The sequence below is a fragment of the Desmodus rotundus genome, chromosome 3, assembly GCF_022682495.2.
Source record: "Desmodus rotundus isolate HL8 chromosome 3, HLdesRot8A.1, whole genome shotgun sequence".
Lineage (NCBI taxonomy): Eukaryota > Metazoa > Chordata > Mammalia > Chiroptera > Phyllostomidae > Desmodus > Desmodus rotundus.
Genome location: NC_071389.1, coordinates 163,649,516 through 163,668,809, shown reverse-complemented (window position 1 = coordinate 163,668,809; position 19,294 = coordinate 163,649,516). Strand labels below are relative to the sequence as shown.

The following is a 19,294-nucleotide window of genomic DNA, read 5'->3' as shown; positions in this document are numbered from 1 at the left end:
GATATTTTGAAGTTGACCTTGGTGTGAGGTAACTAGATGGAGACAGGATGAGTTTAATCTTGTATCTTTTGTTGAGCTGAAGATACTATCATCTTGCACACACAGCCCTTCCTTCCCCCCTGCCCCACACCTTTAAGTCACAATCTGACTTTCTTTCTGCTAATGCTGGTATGCATGCAGAGCCTTTGCACTCAAAACCTCAAGAAAATGTAATTAGGAAGGAAAAACAACAATTAGAGGAAAAAAGCAATAATATAATGGAATTCTGAAAACCAATTGTAAGTACCGATTGATTCTTTGGATTATTTTTTAATCGATAAGGTTCTTAATTAGTGTTAACAATTCAGAATTAACTACGATTTAATAATCTGCTTCTAATGATCTATACAATAAGCAGATTTCCTTTTTGTTAATGTTTCAAAATAATTTAGAACCAGAACCTTTTCTTCAAAGAGTTCTCAGGTCTCAATCCTTTATCTTAATCATTGTAGTTATTTGCAATCAAGTTGTAGGTGCTTTTTTTTCATTTTAGTGAAATAAATAATATACCTTTCAAATCACAATGAAGTGTTTAGAATAATGTGAGCTATTATTTGCTAAAATTTAGAACAGAGCCTCAAAATTACAATTAACATTTTAGACAACGGTCACAGTAAGACATGTTAGGAAGAGATGACAGAAAGAACTGAAGAACAATGAGATTTTAGTCATCACCGATCAATTCCAAATGAAAATATTTTAAGTTGCACTTTAATTTGTGATGCTAATGTGATTAGAAATTAGGAAAATGGACACCAAGGTGAATACTGTGAGCAGACAGGTCATTGCATAAAGCTAAATAATGGTTCATTCATTCTTCAATACGATATATTTAGGGCTGCCTATGTGTTAGGCACAGGTCTGGGTGCTGGGGATACAGCAGAGAACAAACTCAACAGAAATCTTGATGTTCACGAAGCTCACATTCTGCATGGGTGGGGAATGGAGGGGAATGAGGAGGAGAGTCAATAAATAGACTGAATAAGTAAAATAGAATGTAGGATGGTGCTAAATGGGAAGAGGGAGATGGCCTATGAAGTGGGGAAAGGTTGCTATTTTCAATAGAGTGGTCAGTGAAAGCTTCCTTTAGAGCAGGGGCAGCAAACTCACCTTCACCGGGGGCCACATCAGCCTCCCGGTTGCCTTCAAAGGGCCGGAATAACTTTAGGACTGTGTAAATGTAACTACTCCTTAACTGTTAAAAGGAGCTAAAATTACATTTGGCCCTTTGAAGACAACTGCGAAGCTGATGTGGCCCCCGGTGAAAAAGAGTTTGACACCCCTGCTTTGGAGTGATGGTAAAGAGGCTGCTTGGCTGCAGGGGATTCATTGAGGGGTGAATGGAAAATGAGGTCAGAGAGAGAAGAGGGGTCAAATAATGAAGCAACTTACAGGTTGTTACCAGAACTTTGACTTGTGCTCTGAACAAACTGGGAAACTATTGGAAGATTTCGAGCAAAGGAATCATAGTATTCTATACTTTTCTCCCCACACCGAGATAACCTGTAGGAGGTCTGTCCAGAAAAAGTCCAGCCATCGTTAATATAATGAAAGCAGTTTGAACGACATTGATGTGACCTGGCAGCCAAGGAGAGTGGACTGGAATGCACCTACGTGAACAATGACAGCTTCACTGTACTAGTCAGTGGGGGTGGTAGATGCCACTGAGTGAACATGTGTACTATGTGGCCATCACATTCAAAATGACGCAGCATGTAGAGCAACACATCTGCATCAGATTTTGCGATAAGCTTGAACATTCCTCCTCAGAAACTATCTGGATGATTCAGAAGGCTGCAGCTATGGGCAACTGGTAACTGGCAGCTTCATCACCACAATGCACCTGCTAATGCATCTCGTCTCATGCAGCTTTTTGGTGAAACATCACATCACCCTGGTGACTCAGCCCCCCCTATATCCCAGATTTGGTACCCTGTGACTTCTGGCTTTTCCCAAAACTAAAATCACCTTTGAAAGGGAAGAGATTTCAGACCATCAGTGAGATTCAGGAAAACACGACAGGGCAGCTCATGGCGATTGGGAGAACTGTGTGAAGACCCAAGGTGCCTACTTTGAAAGGGACTGAGGTGTCATTGTCCTGTTGTACAGTGTTTCTTGTATCTTGTATCTTCTTTAGTAAATGTCTCTATTTTTCACATTACATAGTTGGATGCCTTCTGGACAGACCTTGTATGTCAGAACTTCCTTTTCCTAGTTTGTGGCTTGTATTTTTACTCTGAGATGACCTTTAATGAAGAAAACTTCATAATTTTAATTTAGTTGATTTATCACTCTTAACATTTTATTTTTTGTTTTTAAAAATTTATTTATTTTTAGAGAGAAGGTAAGGGAGAGAGAAAGTGAGGGAGAGAAACATCAATGTGTGGTTGCCTCTTGTGTGCCCCACAGAGGGGACCTGGCCCGCAACCCAGGCATGACTAGGAATTGAACTGGCGACCCTTTGCTTTGCAGACCTGTGCTCAATCCACTGAGCTGTGCCAGCCAGGGTTTAATGTTATATTTATAGATTGTGGGTTTTTATTCTTATTTAAGAAATCTTTCCACACTATGTCATAAAATATTCACCTATCTTATTTTTTGAATATCTTATAGTTTGCCTTTTCTATTTAAATCTTTAATTCTCCCTGGAATTGATTTTTATGTTCGATGTGAGATGGATATCTAACTTAATTTTGTCCATAATTTTACCATAATTTTCTTCCCATAAGGGGGAAAAAGGGACAGGAGAAGTCTTATTTTTACTGTTTTAAACATGATGCCTTATTGCTGAACTTCTCCATTTTGTCAATGTCATAAAGAGAAAAAAAGCTCAGAAGTGTTGACTTGAAAATATAAACTATAAAAGTAATCTTCAATGTCTACTTTGTCGTAAATCAGGTTTCTGTGTAGGTATGGGTTTGTTTCTGGACCACTGAGTTGCATGACTTGTTCCATTCCTGTGTAAATACCGTGTTATCTTACTGTTAGAGCTTTACAGCATGGGCTTGATGATGGAATACCCCTCCCTAGCTGTTTCTTCGTTAGGAATCCTCTTTGTTCCCATTGGTTCTTGGCTTTGTATGCTTTCAACATTCACAAGAAAGCATTAAGTGAATAGGTGTAGGTCACATTGTTTATTTCCATCTCCTCACTAGGCATGAAAGGGGGGGGGGGATGCCGAGTGTCCTCTGACCGTGGTTGTCCTAGGCCTTGTGTACCTTTGAATAAGCAAAGGAGGCAAGTTCCAACAAAGGAACTCAATTGTCAGCAATTTGACCAACGGAAGAAGATGTGCGGATATAATAAACATTTAAAAAATGCTTAATCTTAGTAGTTAGTGAGTGCAAATTAATAATAGTGACTAGTTTTCACTTTTTAAAAAAATCAATTTACAAAAATTTTAAATATTGCTAATAGGCAAAGTTGGAAAGTTTGTGCAAAGGTGAGCATTCTCATGCATTTTTTGGTGGGAGTGTGAATTGCTGTGAGCTTTGAGAATGTGATCTGTATTAAGATATAAAATGCACACAGTGCTTGGGCCCCCAAATTTTACACAAATCGTAGCTAATTGTATACTGGTCCCCAATGCCGCCTGTCAAAGAGAAGCACTGTTTAGCATTTAATATCTAATCTAGACCCTATCTAAAGTATAGTTTATATATGTCTGGAACATAAAAAGAATCAAATTATGCTCATTCTTCTTTAACATGTCTTAACAGACATTTATATGCTTAAATAATGCTTCTCTACATTTAAATAAAATAATATTATAAAATCTAGCTATATATCCCCACTTGTCACTTCTCCCTTGGTGCATTTCTTAGACCTGATTTGAACTTTTGATTTCACAGTCTCAAAGTGTGGTTTAAAAAAATTATGTTTTAACCCTGGCTGGTGTGGCTCAGTGGATTGAGCACCAGCCTGCGAATCAAAGGGTGGCTGGTTCAACGCCCAGTCAGGGCACATGCCTGGGCTGCGTGATAGGCAACCACACATTAATGTTTCTCTCCCTCTTTCTCCCTCCTTTCCCTTCTCTCTAAAACTAAATTATTTTTAAAAATTGTTTAATTATTTTTCACTCTTTAGTTTTGAAAATAGTTTGTGAGCATTTTTGCAAAAGGTGATGGCCATTATTTTGGTGGGTTCAGGAGCGGTTCCTCCCACAGTAAAGGGACCACCATCGTCACACGGTTGTGTTGCTGCCCCAGGCAGCAAAACTCCTGGCAACCCGCGACCATGTCAGCCAGAAGTTACACATTTACTCTCAGGGTTACAAAAACACTGTGCTCATAAAAAAGCCCCTTTCCCATTTTGTGAAAGAGTTAGGTGGTGACTTGGGACATTTTAATTTACCCTACGTCTCAGCTTTATGTAAAAATAAAAGTTATAGAGTGTAAAAACAACTCTTAGAGTGAGAATTCATCGCCAAAAGGAAACTTTGGCATAGGAAACAAATAACTAGTGGGGGGGATAAAAAACAAACAAACTTTTCCTCCCACCCTCTAAGTTCTGTAGCAGGCCTAATAATCAAATGAATAGATTAACAGGAAAAAATCAAATTAATACAAGGGCACAGGGAATTCCCATAAGCATGAAAATTCCAAAGACAGTGAGGTAAAATTGGGGATATATGTCATTTTGGACAAAGGAGAAAGGGGGCAGGGGTGTAGGGGTCTGAGATTTCAAAGGAAGTGGGCCATTTACAGGTCATTGAGAAGGAGTGGAAAATACATAGCAGGTGAATTGTGCTAGGTAACCCAGAAACAATGAGACACAGGGGGTATCTAGTAAACATGCCCCTGCTAGATGCCTTTAAGATGAACATCCTAAAATTTCCTTCCTGGAAAAGACCTTTTCCTCTGAATCTTTCATGCAGGAAGCCAGGGAATTCAAAGGTTCGCTCTGTCTTTTGTTTCTTAAGAACCAGCTTAAAATCAACATTCCAAAAGGCAGCTTTAGGGTGACGGAACTTTGAGCCCCTTCACTGGACATGATGAAGTTAAATGATCCTGTATGTTAATGCAAAGGTTTTTTATTCCTAATCTTAAATTAAAAAAGTTATCTTAGACATTTAGTCACTTCACAGATGATTGTCGGACACCTGCTATGTCGCAGGCATTGTTGGGTGCTGGGGTTACAAAGTTCTTGCCTTCAGGGGGTTGACATACCAAAATAATAAATAACTTTGCATAGCGCTGTGTGCTGGAATGTAAACAAAACAGGGGAAAGCCTGTCCGGAATGCTAGTGGGGCAGGCTGATTTAGAAATGAGGGTCTTTCAAAGGAGATGACATCCCCAGTGGTGAGAAGGAACAACTGGGAAAAGATTTCAGTGTCCTGGGTTGAAAGTAATGACAAATGGAAGGACCTTGAGATGTGAATGAGCTTGGAGTTTGTGCAAATGGCCAGGGTATTGCTGGCATTAGGGTGCAGTGATCCTTTGCATTGTGGAACAGTGTTGAGGGACTGAGGACCCCTTGCAGGAACTTTAGCATCCCTGACCCCGCCTACTAAATGCCAGTGGGGACCCACTCCTAAGTCATGGTGATAACAAACACTCTCACTGTACCGCATGGTGACTATAGTTAACAATCCTGTATTGTTTATTTGGAAGTTGCTAAGGGAGTAGATTTTTAAAAAAGTTTCCCTTTAAAAAAGATTTTATTTATTTATTTTTAGAGAGGTGGGAGGGAGAGAGAAAGAAAGAAACATTGATGTGTGGTTGCCTCTTGCATGCCCCCAACTGGAGACCTGGCCTGCAACCCAGGCTTGTGCCCTGACTGGGAATCAAACCAGCAACCCTTTGGCTCTCAGGCTGGCACCCAATCCACTGAGTCACACCAACCAGGATAAGAGACTAGATCTTAAAAGTTGTTATCACAAGAAAAAAAATTCTGCAACCATGTGTGGTGATGGATGTTAACTGAACTTATGGTAGTCACTTTGCAATATATACGTATGTTAAATCATTGTTTCTACACTTAAATACAATATATGTCAGTTACATCTCAATTTAAAAAGAACACAAGAACACTCTCACACATTCTGAACACTCCCTATCCCACCAGGGGGTAATATCACCCTCAGCAAAGGGAGCAGGAGGGGATGTTGGAGAGGAGGATGGAGAGGTGGACAGGGACGACCTGGCCCTTGAGCCCTGATAAAAAGTCTGGATTTTATTTTAAGCATCATGGACAGTCACTAGAGTGATGGGATCTGATAAATGTTTTAAAAGGATAACTCTGGCAGTTCTTTGCAGACTGTGGCAGGAGTGAGCCAGGTCAGGAGGCTGTTAGCAGCAGTTCCAGTATTAGATGAGGTGGCTTCGACTGGGGGAGAATCTAACAGAAGTGGCAAATGATCTGATTCAGGATGTATGTGAAAGGATTTATAATTATTGGAATTTGAGAGCAAATGAATGGGAGAATCAGGATGACTCCTAGATTTGTCTATAAGGAGCTAAGAAAAATGTAAAGAAATCATACACTAAGAAGATAAGAAAATGAAGGGATAAATATTTCACAGTTGAAGGAATAATGCACAATTAAAGTTAGGAGATTAAATATTCCATATTTTTACTTGAATTTAATTCTATGGATCCGAAATATGATGCTTTGTTTAAAAAGAATTTAAAAGTGTGCCTGCCAAAAGCATTTAATAGTTGGAAAGGATCCATGCTTTGACAGAAAAACAAGCATCATCCTATAGTAATGCTCTATGAAGTAATTTACTGGATGTGAGTTGGCTACATTTCATGATACACATTGAAACTATAGCCATATTTCTTAATTTCCTATTACAAAGCTAAAATGTCATTTTTCTTCCTGTGAAATCAAACAAACTAGCCATATATACTTTTTTAATATTCTACGAGGCCAGCCCCATCCAGTTACTAAAATGGATGTCGGTATTTTTAAATTAAATTTCTTGGGGTGACACTGGTTAATAAAATCGTATAGGTTTCAGATGTACAATTCTATAATACATAGTCTGTGTATTTATTATATCGTGTGTTCACCACCCAAAGTCAAATCTCCTTCTATCACCATTTGTCCCTCCTTCACCTCTTCTGTCTCTATGCAACCCCCTTTCCCTCTGGTAGATGCCATCCTGTTTTCTGTGTCTTTGAGGGTTTTTTTTCTCTAATCCCTTCACTTTTTTAACCCAGCACTGTCCCCCTAACTCCCATCCCCTCTGACAGCTATTTGTCTCATCTCTGTATTGATGAGTCTATTTCTATTTTGTTTGTTAGTTTATTTTGTTCATTAGATCCCACATATAAGTGAAATCATATGGTACTTGTTTTTCTCTAACTGGGTTATTTCACTTAGCCTAGTACTGTCCTTGTCCATCCATGCTGTCACAAAAGGTAAGATTTCCTTCTTCTTTTTTTTTTTTTTTTACAGCCAAGTAGTATTCCATTGTGTAAATGTACCACAGCTTTTTTATATATCATCTACTGATGGGCACTTGGGCTGTTTCAAAATCTTGGCTATTGTAAATGATGCTTCATTGAACATAGGAGTGCTTGGATTCTTTCGAATTAAGTGTTTCAGGTTTTTTTCAGACATATTTCCAGAAGTGGAGTTGGTGGGTCATAGGCAGCTCAATTTTTAATTTAGGTAACTTCATACTGTTTCCCATGTGGTTACACGAATCTGCATTCCCACCGTTAGAGTTCCCTTTTCTCCACATTCTTGCCAATACTTGTTGTTTATTGATTAATTGATGATACCCATACTGACAGGTGTGAGGTGATATCTCATCGTGGTTTTAATTTCCATTTTTCTGATGATTAGTGATGTTGAGCATCTCTTCATATGTCTAGTGGCCATCTGTAGGTCCTCCTTGGAGAAGTGTTTATTCAGATTGTCCATTTTTTAATTGGATTGTTTGGTTTTGGTTTTGAGTTGTGTAAGTTTTTTATAAATTTTGGATAGTAACCCCTTATTGGATGTATCATTGGCAAATATGTTCAAGAATTCAGTGGGTTGTCTTTTCATTTTGTTGATGGTTTTTTAAAAAAAATTTTATTTATTTATTTTTAGAGAGATGGGAATGGAGGTAGAAAGAGAGCAAGGGAAACATCGATTGGTTGCCTCCCACACGCCCCCAGCTGGGAGCCTGGCCGGCCATCCAGGCATGTGCCCTGGCTGGGAATCAAATTGGCAACCTCTCTGTTTGCAGGATGCCGCTCAACCCACTGAGCCACACCAGCCAGGGCTGTTGATGGTTTCCTTTGCTGTGCAAAACCTTTTGAGTTTGATGTAGTCCCATTTGTATTTTTTCTTTTCTTTCCCTTGCCTGAGGAGAGAGATTAGAAAACATCCACAATGTTACTGCCTGTGATTTCTTCTAGGACTTTTATGGTTTTGAGTCTAACATTAAAGTTTTTAATCCCTTCTGTGTTTATTGTGTATGGTGTTAGCAGGTGGTAAGTTACTTTTTTTCGCACATATCTATCCAATTTTCCCAACACCATTTACTGAATAGACTATCTTTATCCCATTGTATGTTTTTGCCTCCTTTGTCAAATATTAATTGATTAGGAAAGCATTGGTTTACTTCTGGGCTCTCAAATTCCTTAAGCATCCTTGTAACCATTTTTTGAACTCTATATCTGATGAATTGCTCGCTTCCATTTCATTTAGCACTTTTTCTAGAGATTTCTCCTGTTCTTTCATTTGGGGCAAGTTTCATTGTCCCCCCATTTTGGCTGCCTCTTTGTGTTTGTTTCTGTGTATTACGTAGATTTTCTGTGACTCCCACTCTTCATGGGTTGGCCTTACGTAGTAGGTGTCCTGTGTGGTCCAGTGGTGCTGGTCTTTGATCATCTGATCTGGGTGCTCCAGGAACGTCCCTTTTGTGGGTTATGTGTTGTAATTGGGTCTTGATTACTATTGGCCTGTTGGTTCGCGAGATGAACTCAGGCTGGCTGACTGGGAGGCTCATCCCAATCACAATGTATGAGCTGCTGTGCAGGTGCTGACCACACGAAGTGGAATTCAGCTCAGCAGAGTCTGGTGCCTGCTGAGATCTCCCTTTGGGTATGCTGCTTGTGAAGCTATTTGGATCATGCTCTGATGTTGTCTGAAGTCGGCCCCTGGGTGTGTTATTTCTGGGGCCCCTTGGGAGGGATTCTGGTGCTGACCAATGTCAGACGCTCCCTGTGACTGTCCCTAGGCAACCTGTTTGGAGCTATAAAGCAACCCACAGTTTGTGACTGCCTGTGCTGGGCCTGGAAAGGGCCAGACTGCATACCATAGCTGGCTTTTACCAGCACCGGCCCCAGGGGGACATCAGCTAAAGTCCCAAGGCACTGCAAGGTCTGCCTCTGCCTGCTTCTGCCTGCTGGCTGCTTGTTGGGCTGAGTCACTGAAAGAGCCTCTGGCAGGACTCATGTTGTATAAGGTAGGTTCTCAAGTGAGTCACCAGGTTGGGGCGAGTGGTGTTCACCAGATTGAAAAGGTTCAAACTTGGTGCCAGCACTGTGTCTGAGGCCATTCAGCAAACGTCCCAAGTATACCAAATCTAGCTGCCACCTGCTGGGTGCTTGCACACCTTTGTGGTGGGACAGGATCTCAGGAAGTCGTCAGGATGCGGCCAGCAGAGTGTATCAGGCCCACACAGACCAAGGTTTGGTTGTGTTAAGGGAGGGCTCTGCACCAGTCGGGCATGTGAGGGAAAAATAGCCCCCTCATCAAGCCACACACTCAGTGTCCCAGATTCTGCCCAGACCTTGGCAGGAAAGAGCCACCAGGAGTCGGGTGAGTGGGGCTGCCAGGAGCATGGAGAGTGGGGCATAAGTATATCCTTCAACTGTAATTAAAAATAAAAAAAATGTGACTGGTACAAAAGCAGATTTCTTTCCTCTCTACTGTGGATCTTTGTTGAGTCGCTCACAATGCCAGGTCATGCTAGAGCCCCCAAGAGTCAGAGAGACAAGTGAAGAAGTCTCCTGAAAAGGCTGATATGATCTTGGTCTGAAATCATATATATCGTTATATATGATCTATCATTAATAGAAACTTTGTCCAGAATGTGATGATAAATGTCCGTCTGTCCACTCCTGGAATATTGTATTCTAGGTATAGTGATCCAGGGACCAATGTGTGTCAGATACAGGGATACAGAGCTCAACTTCACATGAAGAAGGACCTACCTTATGGAGGTCTAAGAGCCGAGTGAGAATTAGCGGGCTTTCTGAGGACAGACCTCCTTGCCAGCTAATGGAGATATTTAAGTAGAAGCCAAAAAGCTGCTTGGTAGGGATGTTGAGGAAGGGAGTCAGGCACTTACTGAATTTGGAACAGAGGGTGTCTAAACAGCTTTCCACACTGACTCTGTCTTTAAATATGCTGTCTCATTAGTACTGCAGAGTTAAATAGAATAAAGTCCTGATAACAACTGTCACACCAGTCCTGGGGTTTGTTTTGCAATGAATGCTTAGTAATTAACTGTACAGATAGAAAGAAATCCCGGAGACATTAGCCATCTCTCATCTAGAGCAGAGATTGCGAACTGGTATCCTGTGGGCAGAATCCAGCCCAGCGATTGAGAAACATTTGCTGTAGGGAGCTGCTGCTTTGTTTTTAGGTAAGGAAAGACATATTTTAGAAGTCTGGATTTCAGGTCTTCCTCAGAAAATGAAAAGATTTCACAAAGTGCTTGGCCTGCCTGACATCAGAGGGTTGGAGCTGAGTGGTCTTTCTCTTTCAGAAGGGGCATGGGTATCCAGTGGGCCACACTCCCCACCATTCCACCTCATCCGCATCATCTTACTGTACTTCCCTCGTTTGCATCATCTGTCACTTCCTTGTTGACAGTTGAGTTTTGACTTCTGAGCTAGATGCTGACGCCGTCTTGCCCTTCTAGGGGAAAGAATCAAGGAGAAAGGAAAGTCAAGAATGAGAAGTTGGAGGAGTTGGGGGAGCATCATAGAGCCTTACAGAGAGCCCTGGACTAGGATTAAGAGGACACAGATTTCATTCTGAGTTCCACCTCTTGTATCTCGAAGCCTCCATTTCTTCATCTCCTAAATAGGATGTTTATTTTTGAATGAGATAGTATACGCAGGAGCACTTGGTGTATAACCTTGCCCAAAGTACACGTTTTAGTTAGTTGGTTAGCTGGTGTCTCTCTATGTTCTTCTGTAAAACCTACGGCAACTGTATTGTTCCCCTATTGATTGTCATGTCTGCTGTTTGTTTTTTTTTCTAAACTAGATTCTTTATGTCTCATTCAATTTTATATCAGCTAGCACTACACTTGACATTTTGATAGGTAAAATAATTGAGTGAATTTTGAGAATGAGGGGAAGAGACTAGAGAAAAGGGGGGTAAATGACCAACCATGCATCTCTTCTCCTTCTCTTTCTCAGATCCCCTCTGCTCCTTCCCCAGATCCTCGGGCTCCTACTTTGGCTGTGAACTCTAATCGCTTTAGATGGCTGTCCATCTGGATTTAGCTGGACCACTTTGTGCCCAGGTTGAAATTCTTAAGAAGTTAAGGAGGTGGTTCTTTGCTAAACATACCCCAGTTCTTTATTTAGGAGCTTATTATGATGTCTTCCTATAGCTCCAGAAATAGCTATTGATGCCTGGAGCTTAAGTATTGTTTTGCTTTATCTTGTCTGGTTTTCCCTGAATACTTAGTATTTTAACATTGTTTTTTTACTAACAAGTTATTTTGCTTTCATGACCCAAGTAATACTCTCAAATATTTACTGTAGTGATTCATTACTCAGATATATATTGTTTCTGTATTTCTCAAAAAGGAAAAAAGTCACAGAGGAGAAGGGCAAGGTCATGTGTAAGGTGATACATGTTGTACTGGAACATCTGACCTGATTGCTTTAGGTCACATAAAGCCTTTCATACTTGGTGTCAGCATGTACGGCCAGTGTTCCTTTTTGTTACTGCATCTGAATTATGCTTAGTTGTATCTGTTTGCTCAGATGGCCTCTTCTGTATGTTTCCTAGCAGTGCCACTGTAGAAACTGCTCTAAACTTTCTCAGGAAACCTGGGGTTTCATTCGTATTCTCTTCTTCCTGGCTAGCAGGCCAAGGCCAAACATTGAAACTGTAAAAATTGCTAAATTGTGTTTGTTGCTTACCACATAGTGGGTATTGTGCCAAATATTTAGTACATCCTATCTCAGTGCTCCCAATAGTCTGTAAAGTAGATGTTTTTATTATCACTTCTGTTATATAGATAAGAAAACTGAGTCAAATAGGTCAGGGAACTGTCTAGACAGGGATCAAACTAAAATTTGAGTCAGGCAGTGTGACTTCAAAACTTGTATTTTAAAAGTAATAACAGTAATATCAACAACAGTAATATCGCTGCAGTTGCAGAAGTAATAATTTGGACTTACATAGAGCTGGTTATATGTTAAGTGGTTCTCCAGTGCTTTACATGTATTAATTTGTTCTAAGTGAGCTGTGCTTTCTTAGTTCATACAGTTATTATGAGTATTATAAATGAATATGTATGTATTTATATGTGTATATATAAAAGCCATGGAAATTATAAATTATATATATGTACATATTAATGCTATGGAAATTATAAAGTAGTGTCCACACATGAGAGTGAAGAATTTCGTGATTTTTGATTAATTCATATTCTTTAAAGTGACCAGAAAGGTAGAGTTTGCTGCAGGCAGGGAAGTTACATGTATATTAATTTCATAAAACAGTGTGACAGTACTAGCTTGTTCCTTCTTTAGTAAGTTTGCAGTTCAATTTCCATTTTATTTAAAAGTTTTTACAAGATAGAATTCACACAGTACTATTATTCAGCAACTGTGTTACAACTTCCTAATTGGGAGGGCTAATTAGCTGTTTTGTGCCCTCGTCCCTGCGGGTGCTAAGGTGACGGCTTTCACTACGCTCCCTTAATTGTTGCTGCTGATTTAGGTGTCAGTGCACCGTCCCTTGTTTGGCCATGTTCTCCAACACAGACTCACTCTGCCTCTGTCAAATTGTGTTTATTACCATCTCTGAGAATTCTTAAGGCAGTAGTTTTATGGCCCCTGCTGTACCTTTTCTCTTTGTGTGCAGCATGATGAAAAAATCAAAAGTCCTTATTAAATCAATTTGATCCGTGTTCCTCAATGAGATGGCGAGCTGCTTAAGACCTTTTCCTGTCCCTTACACGTAGTCACAGCTCAATACTTGCTGATTGACTCGCAAGTTAAGGATTATTTTTGCAGTGGCATATGGCAGGTTTTAAAAAAAAATTCTGGTAGTGAAAAACTTGTTGGCCTGTATCCATTCTCAGATTTTTCTAAAAGGTCTCATAGCAAATAAGAAGGAGCGGAACCATCTGTCCCTGTGCCTGGGAGGGATCTCAGCAGTCCGTCCCCCTTTGGGTTGTCCTGTCTTTGTGGAGGCTCGCCTTGCTGCACCGTAATTAAGTCAGCCCGTGGGAGTCCCTGTGTTGAAGGGGCCCTGCCCCTGCTGGGTGCGTGCCACTGCCTTTCTGTCACAGGCCCTGTCAGTGTGGAGTAGGTAGTTTTCATTCCTGCATGGGTCTCGATTGAACAGCAGGATCTTCTTCCGAGAAGCAGCATGTTTCCCTGAAAACAAATGGTGGATGAATTCTTTCTTGAGAATATGAAAAAACTATTCTAAATAAAAGCTTTTCTTATTCTCATGTTCAAAACAATGCTAAATGTTTGTAATTATACTCCCATTGAGTTCCTTGGCTCACTGGCTTCCTTCTTGCTTTGTCAGAGATGGATTTTTTCCCCCATGGCAGGGAAGTTTTCTAAAACATGTGGTATTTTAAAAATGCCTAAAAGTCAAGAATACATACATCTTTATAAGCCTTTCAGTGTGGTCTAAAAGAAAGGGTATAAATGAACTGGTTAGAGTTGGATTTGAATATCGTCAGTTCATCTTTTCTTATTCTTAGTTTCGTAAAGCCTGTGTTCCCTCCTTCAGCCAAAGCTCCCTCTGCTCATCCATTTTCTCACCTTCTCACCCCCGTCTTGCCAAACACTCTTCTTCTCTGTCTGGTGCCCCTTTTAATGGTAAACAGACTTTCTTGTGTCTTACTTAATCTCTTTCCAGAATATGCTTTCCATCTCCGTGACTTGGTTTAGTTGTCTCCCCTCCAGCTCTTTGTAGAAGACACAGCCCATTTTCTCACACATCCCACAGTGCGAGAACCAGACACAGTGGTGTTCCCCTCCCCCTCCACTGTGACCGCTGTTGTTCTCTATAATAATAACTATAGAGAGAGGTACTTATTTTTCCGTTATTCCTCTATCATTGCCTCTACTTTTGCTTTGCCTTCTTGCTTTTATTCTCTTTTGACTGAATAATTCAGGGAGAAAGACTGGAAGTCAAGGAAGAGCTAAGATGGGTGGGGCGGTGAACAGCCTAGCAAGCGTGGTACGGGATGAACGTGTGACTTCATTCATAAGCACTCAGTCCTCACTGCGTGGCTGAGTACAAAGCAGGTCCAACAATGATAACATAAGTTTGGATATTTAATTTAAGGGTAGAAATAATATTCCATTGGTGAGATGCACATTTTCACCATGAAATGTCTGGTAAAGCAAGTCAAATGGTCCTCAGTTTTCCAAGAACCATCCCATGACACTTTCATTTCTGGGCTGGAGCTTTGGGAAGTCTGTTACTGCTCCAAGGATTTATTAAAGGAACAAACATATTAGAAGTGTACATTAGGAAAAATGCCGGAATTTCCTTCTGCTCACAAGTATCAGTAACAACTGTTACTGATGTGAACACAGAAGAAATACAAATCTACTGCCTTCTGTTTAAAAAAAATTTTATTTTTTTAAAAGATTATTTATTTATTTATTTTTAGACAGAGGTGAAGGGGGAGAGAGAGGGAGAGAAACATCAATGTGTGGTTGCCTCTCACACACCCGGCCCCCCGCCCCCACTGGGGACCTGTCCTGCAACCCAGGCATGTGCCCTGACCAAGAACTGAACCAGTGAACCCTTTGGCTGGCAGGCCCATGCTCAATCCACTGACCTACACAAGCCAGGGCTATTTATTTTTATTTTTATTTTTGAGTTTAGAGGGAGAGGAAGGGCGGGAGAAAGAGAGGGAGAGAAACATTGATGTGAGAAATATTGATTGGTTGCCTCTCATATGTACCCCAAATCTGGACTGAACCTGCAACCCAGGCATGTGCCCTGACTGGGAATCGAACCAGTGACCTTTCAGTTTTTGGGACAATGCTCAACCAAGCTACACTGGTCAGGCCAAACCTACTTCCTTCTTTCCCACAAAACTTCACTTATTGGGTAGATAAAACATGGTGTACCATGTCATTTTGAACATTTTAATTATTAATAAGGTTGAACAATTTTTTCCTGTTTTTTACCCATTTAAAATTCATCTGACAAATTGTTTTTGGTGTGTGCGGCCTTCTTATGAAACTGCATGACAGGACCTTCATTGAAAGAAGTGCCATAGTTTGAGAGTATCTTTATTTTCTAAGCAGTCTATTTATTTGCTTAAATGTTTGTAAGAACTGGATTACAAATAAAACCCAAAATGTTGATGAATAAAATTTTTTAGGTGAATAACATTTTACATATATTTCCTCATTCTCACAGCGGTACATACGTCAGTGTGTGTAGTTTTGGCATTTGAAGAAACAGAACTAAAAGAAAAGACGTAACTGTATCTGCATCGTGTTACACACCGTGCAGAGGAAGCGCAGAGACTTAAATTCAGGGATCAGAAACTCAGGATTTTTCAGTGTAATCGAAATCTTCCTTAGAATTTCCTAAGCCTCGGAAAGGAAAACACATTAGAAAAATTTATACTAGTTATCTTCTAATTCTGTAAGCATCCCTCAAGGTCAGCATGTTACGTTACCCTTTGAGGGGATAAAGTTCAGAACGATGGTTCTGTTTTGCTTCTGCTCCTTTAGTGAGGTGGTTACCTTCTCTGAGCGCTTGGCTCTCTTTCTGTGAACATAAGGCGTTCCATCTGCCCTTTTCAAAGTGGGGACTTACAATTCAAAGAAGACAGCGTTTGATCTTACACTCCTGTCTCATACCAACTTAAAATTAAGAAAATGGAATTATTCAATATCTCATGGATAGCTTATTCAGAGTTTATATTTCGGATTCATTTTTTTGTCATGATATCTGCTTTTGACCCATTTGTTGTATTTTTGTTAAGCTAAAAATATGCGAAAAGATATCTCAGGACAAAAGCCTATATTTCTAATGCCCAGGGAGAAATCTGATGTAGAGATCCCTCCTTTGGGCAAGCGTGCATAGTGCTTACCCCGGTATTCTGTACATAGTGGTTTTCTTGACTCCCCCGCCCCCCATTCTTTGTAAGCTTCCCGAGTCAGCCATCCTTGTGGTACTTGTTTTTGTTTCTCCCCAGGGCCTAACACACTGTAGTGATCAACAAATGTTTGAGTGTAGGAGCTAAATCATAGTTTAGTTCATAAAAAAGCTGTAAATCTCACCATTATTTTTGAGTTTGTTAAATGAAAGATGAGGTAGTAGATTTCTTTCAGATAGGGAGGAAAAGTTATAATGAAAACACGTTAAGTCCCTCTACCTCCTTCTGCATAACGGTCAATTCTCCAAGCACCACTGGGCAGGACCTAAGGAATAATGGGCAGGGGGCGCAGCTGAGACCGCCGTGGAGATCATGTATTAGTGGGAATCGTACGAAATTGCCATTTTTGTTGGTCAAAGATGATAGGATATTTCCATTCCACATGGGCCAGCCTAACATATTAAATAGAAAGGTGTGAGTGTGAGAGCTTAAAATTTAATCTACTTCAAGAACCTTTATTATCTGAGAACAACTGACATAGAAAAAGTCAGAGCAAAATGAATTCACTTAAAAAGGAGGACCAGCACTTCACAGTAGTCAGGAAGAAAAAAGGAGTGATTGGAATCCTTTACAGACATATATAAACATGTGAAAATATGTTGATAAAAATAACAGTCAACAAATTCTTTAAATTAAAAATGAGTGGCTGGTTGTTGTCTATGGCACAATTTATTTTTTTCTACAGAAAGCTGCATTACATCAGCCTTCACTTCGCACCTGGCACTTGCAGCATTTCTTTAAAGAAATCGCAGACTAGATTTGAGGACTTCATTAACTTTTCCAAGCCTTGAAAAATATCATTAAAATTATTTTCTTAAGAAGCATCCGAACTATAGATAGGCTTTCTTATTTTCTTCTCATCAATTGTTTACAGCCTAATGTAACCAGATCCTTATATGTCAAGGACTGTGGGTGTTACCGGGCCGTCCCCTATGGACATCGTGAGATCGAGCATGATCGGAAGTTTCGTTGTGCGCTCGGTTTGCTGCCTTTGCTGTGTCCGCAGCAGCGCTGCATGAGACTTAACTGATTCTACAGTCTGTAAATAGTTTTCTCTACTCGACCCATTTCCTTTGTCCTGGTTTTTCTTTCTTCTTGGCAGTTATTATCTCCTGATTGTATTTTTTGTTGTCCTTTGTTTTATTCCATCCAGATTCCAGAATATCTAGTTTTACATGTCTGCATGAAACATTTTAAGATGTGAAATAAACCATATACAAATATACAAAGAAGTACACAAACATGAAGCACAGTTTAACAAATAATATAAAGCCACTATTGTGCCACCACCCAGGTGAAGGGAATAAAATATTATGAACACCCAGAATCCCCCTTTATGCCCCTCCTCCATTGCAGCTCCCCCCACCCCAGGGAATCCCTAGTTTTGCCATAATAAGTTTCTTTTTAAAAGATATTTATTGAATTTATTGGGGTGACATTGATTAATAAAATTATATGTTTCAAGTGTACAATTCTATAACACATCATCTGTATATTGTATTGCGTGTTCACCACCCAGTCAAGTCTGCTTCCATCACCATCGATACTCCGTTACCCTATTCCACTTCCCCCATCCCCCTTTCCCCCTAGTACTCACCATACTGTTGCTTGAGGTTTTTCTTGTTCTTAATCCCTTCACCTTTCTCACCCAGCCCCCAGACGCCCTTCCCTCTAACGGTGTCAGTCTGTTCTCTGTATCTCTGAGTCTGCTTCTATTAAGTTTGTTAGTTTATTTTGTTCATTAGATTCCACATATAAGTGAAATCATGTGGTACTGGACTTTCTCTGACTGGCTTATTTCACTTAGCATAATACTCTCCAGGTGTATCCATGCTATCACAAAAGGTAAGATTTCCTTCTTTTTTTTACAGCCAAGTAGTTCCATTGTGTAAATATAGCACAGCTTTTTTAGGCACTCACCTGCTGACTGGGCACTTGGGCTGCTCCACATCCTGGCGACTGTAAATAATGCTGCAATGAACATGGGGGTGCAAGTATTCTTGCAAATTAGTGTTTCAGGTTTCTTCATATATATTCCTAGAAGTGGAGTCGCAGGATCATAAGGCAGTTTAATCTTTATTTTTTTGAGGAAAGGCCATACTGTTTGCCACTGTGGCTGCATACTAATATTCTTTCATAGTTTTAGCACATGTGGTGTAGTTTTGTCTGTTTTTAAACTTCACATGAATGGATTCATATTGTACATACACATTTTTTCATGCCTTCCTTGCTTCGTTTAACATTTTTTGTGAGATTCTCCAGGTTTTTGAGTATAATTGTAGTTATTTTATTTCGTGACTCTGTCGTATCCCATGGTATAACTATACCACAGTCTACTTATCTACTCTTCAGTTGATGGAGTTTTGGGTGACTTTCTTTCTTTGAGTCATTGTGACCAGTGCTGTTATGAACATTTTACCATGTTCATGAATTTCTACTAATATAATGGCTGTGGCATAGAATATACCTATCTTCAGTATTTTTCCAAAGTGATCATACCAATGTATATATCTGCCAGTAGTGTATGAGAATTCTCTACCCGGGTATTGTCGGATTTTAAAGTTTTGCTTATCTGGCGGGTGTATAATGACATCCTATCATAGTTACAATTTGCATTTGCCTGGTTACTTGTGAGATTGAATAACTTCTCATGTTTATTTGGATTTCTTATTTCATGAAATGCCTATCTAAATCTTTAGCAATTTAAAATACTAGGTTATCTTTTTTTTAATGGTTTTGAGTTCTTTATACATGTTCTTGGTCCTCCTCCTTTATCACTTGTATGTGTTACAAATACCTTCTACATGGTAGTTTGTCTTTTCTATTTGTGATGTCCTTTGATTAAAATTCCCAATTTTAATGTAATTAATATAATTGCATCATTTTTTCCTTTGTTGTTCTAGTGT

The 19,294-nt window shown here is 39.9% G+C and overlaps 1 protein-coding gene across 5 annotated transcripts in view; it reads left to right on the top strand.

Moving 5' to 3' along the window:
- BICD1 (BICD cargo adaptor 1) overlaps positions 1 to 19,294 on the top strand; it is a 172,496-nt gene that overhangs the window by 11,266 nt on the left and 141,936 nt on the right. The gene's annotated exons all lie outside the window — the stretch shown is intronic.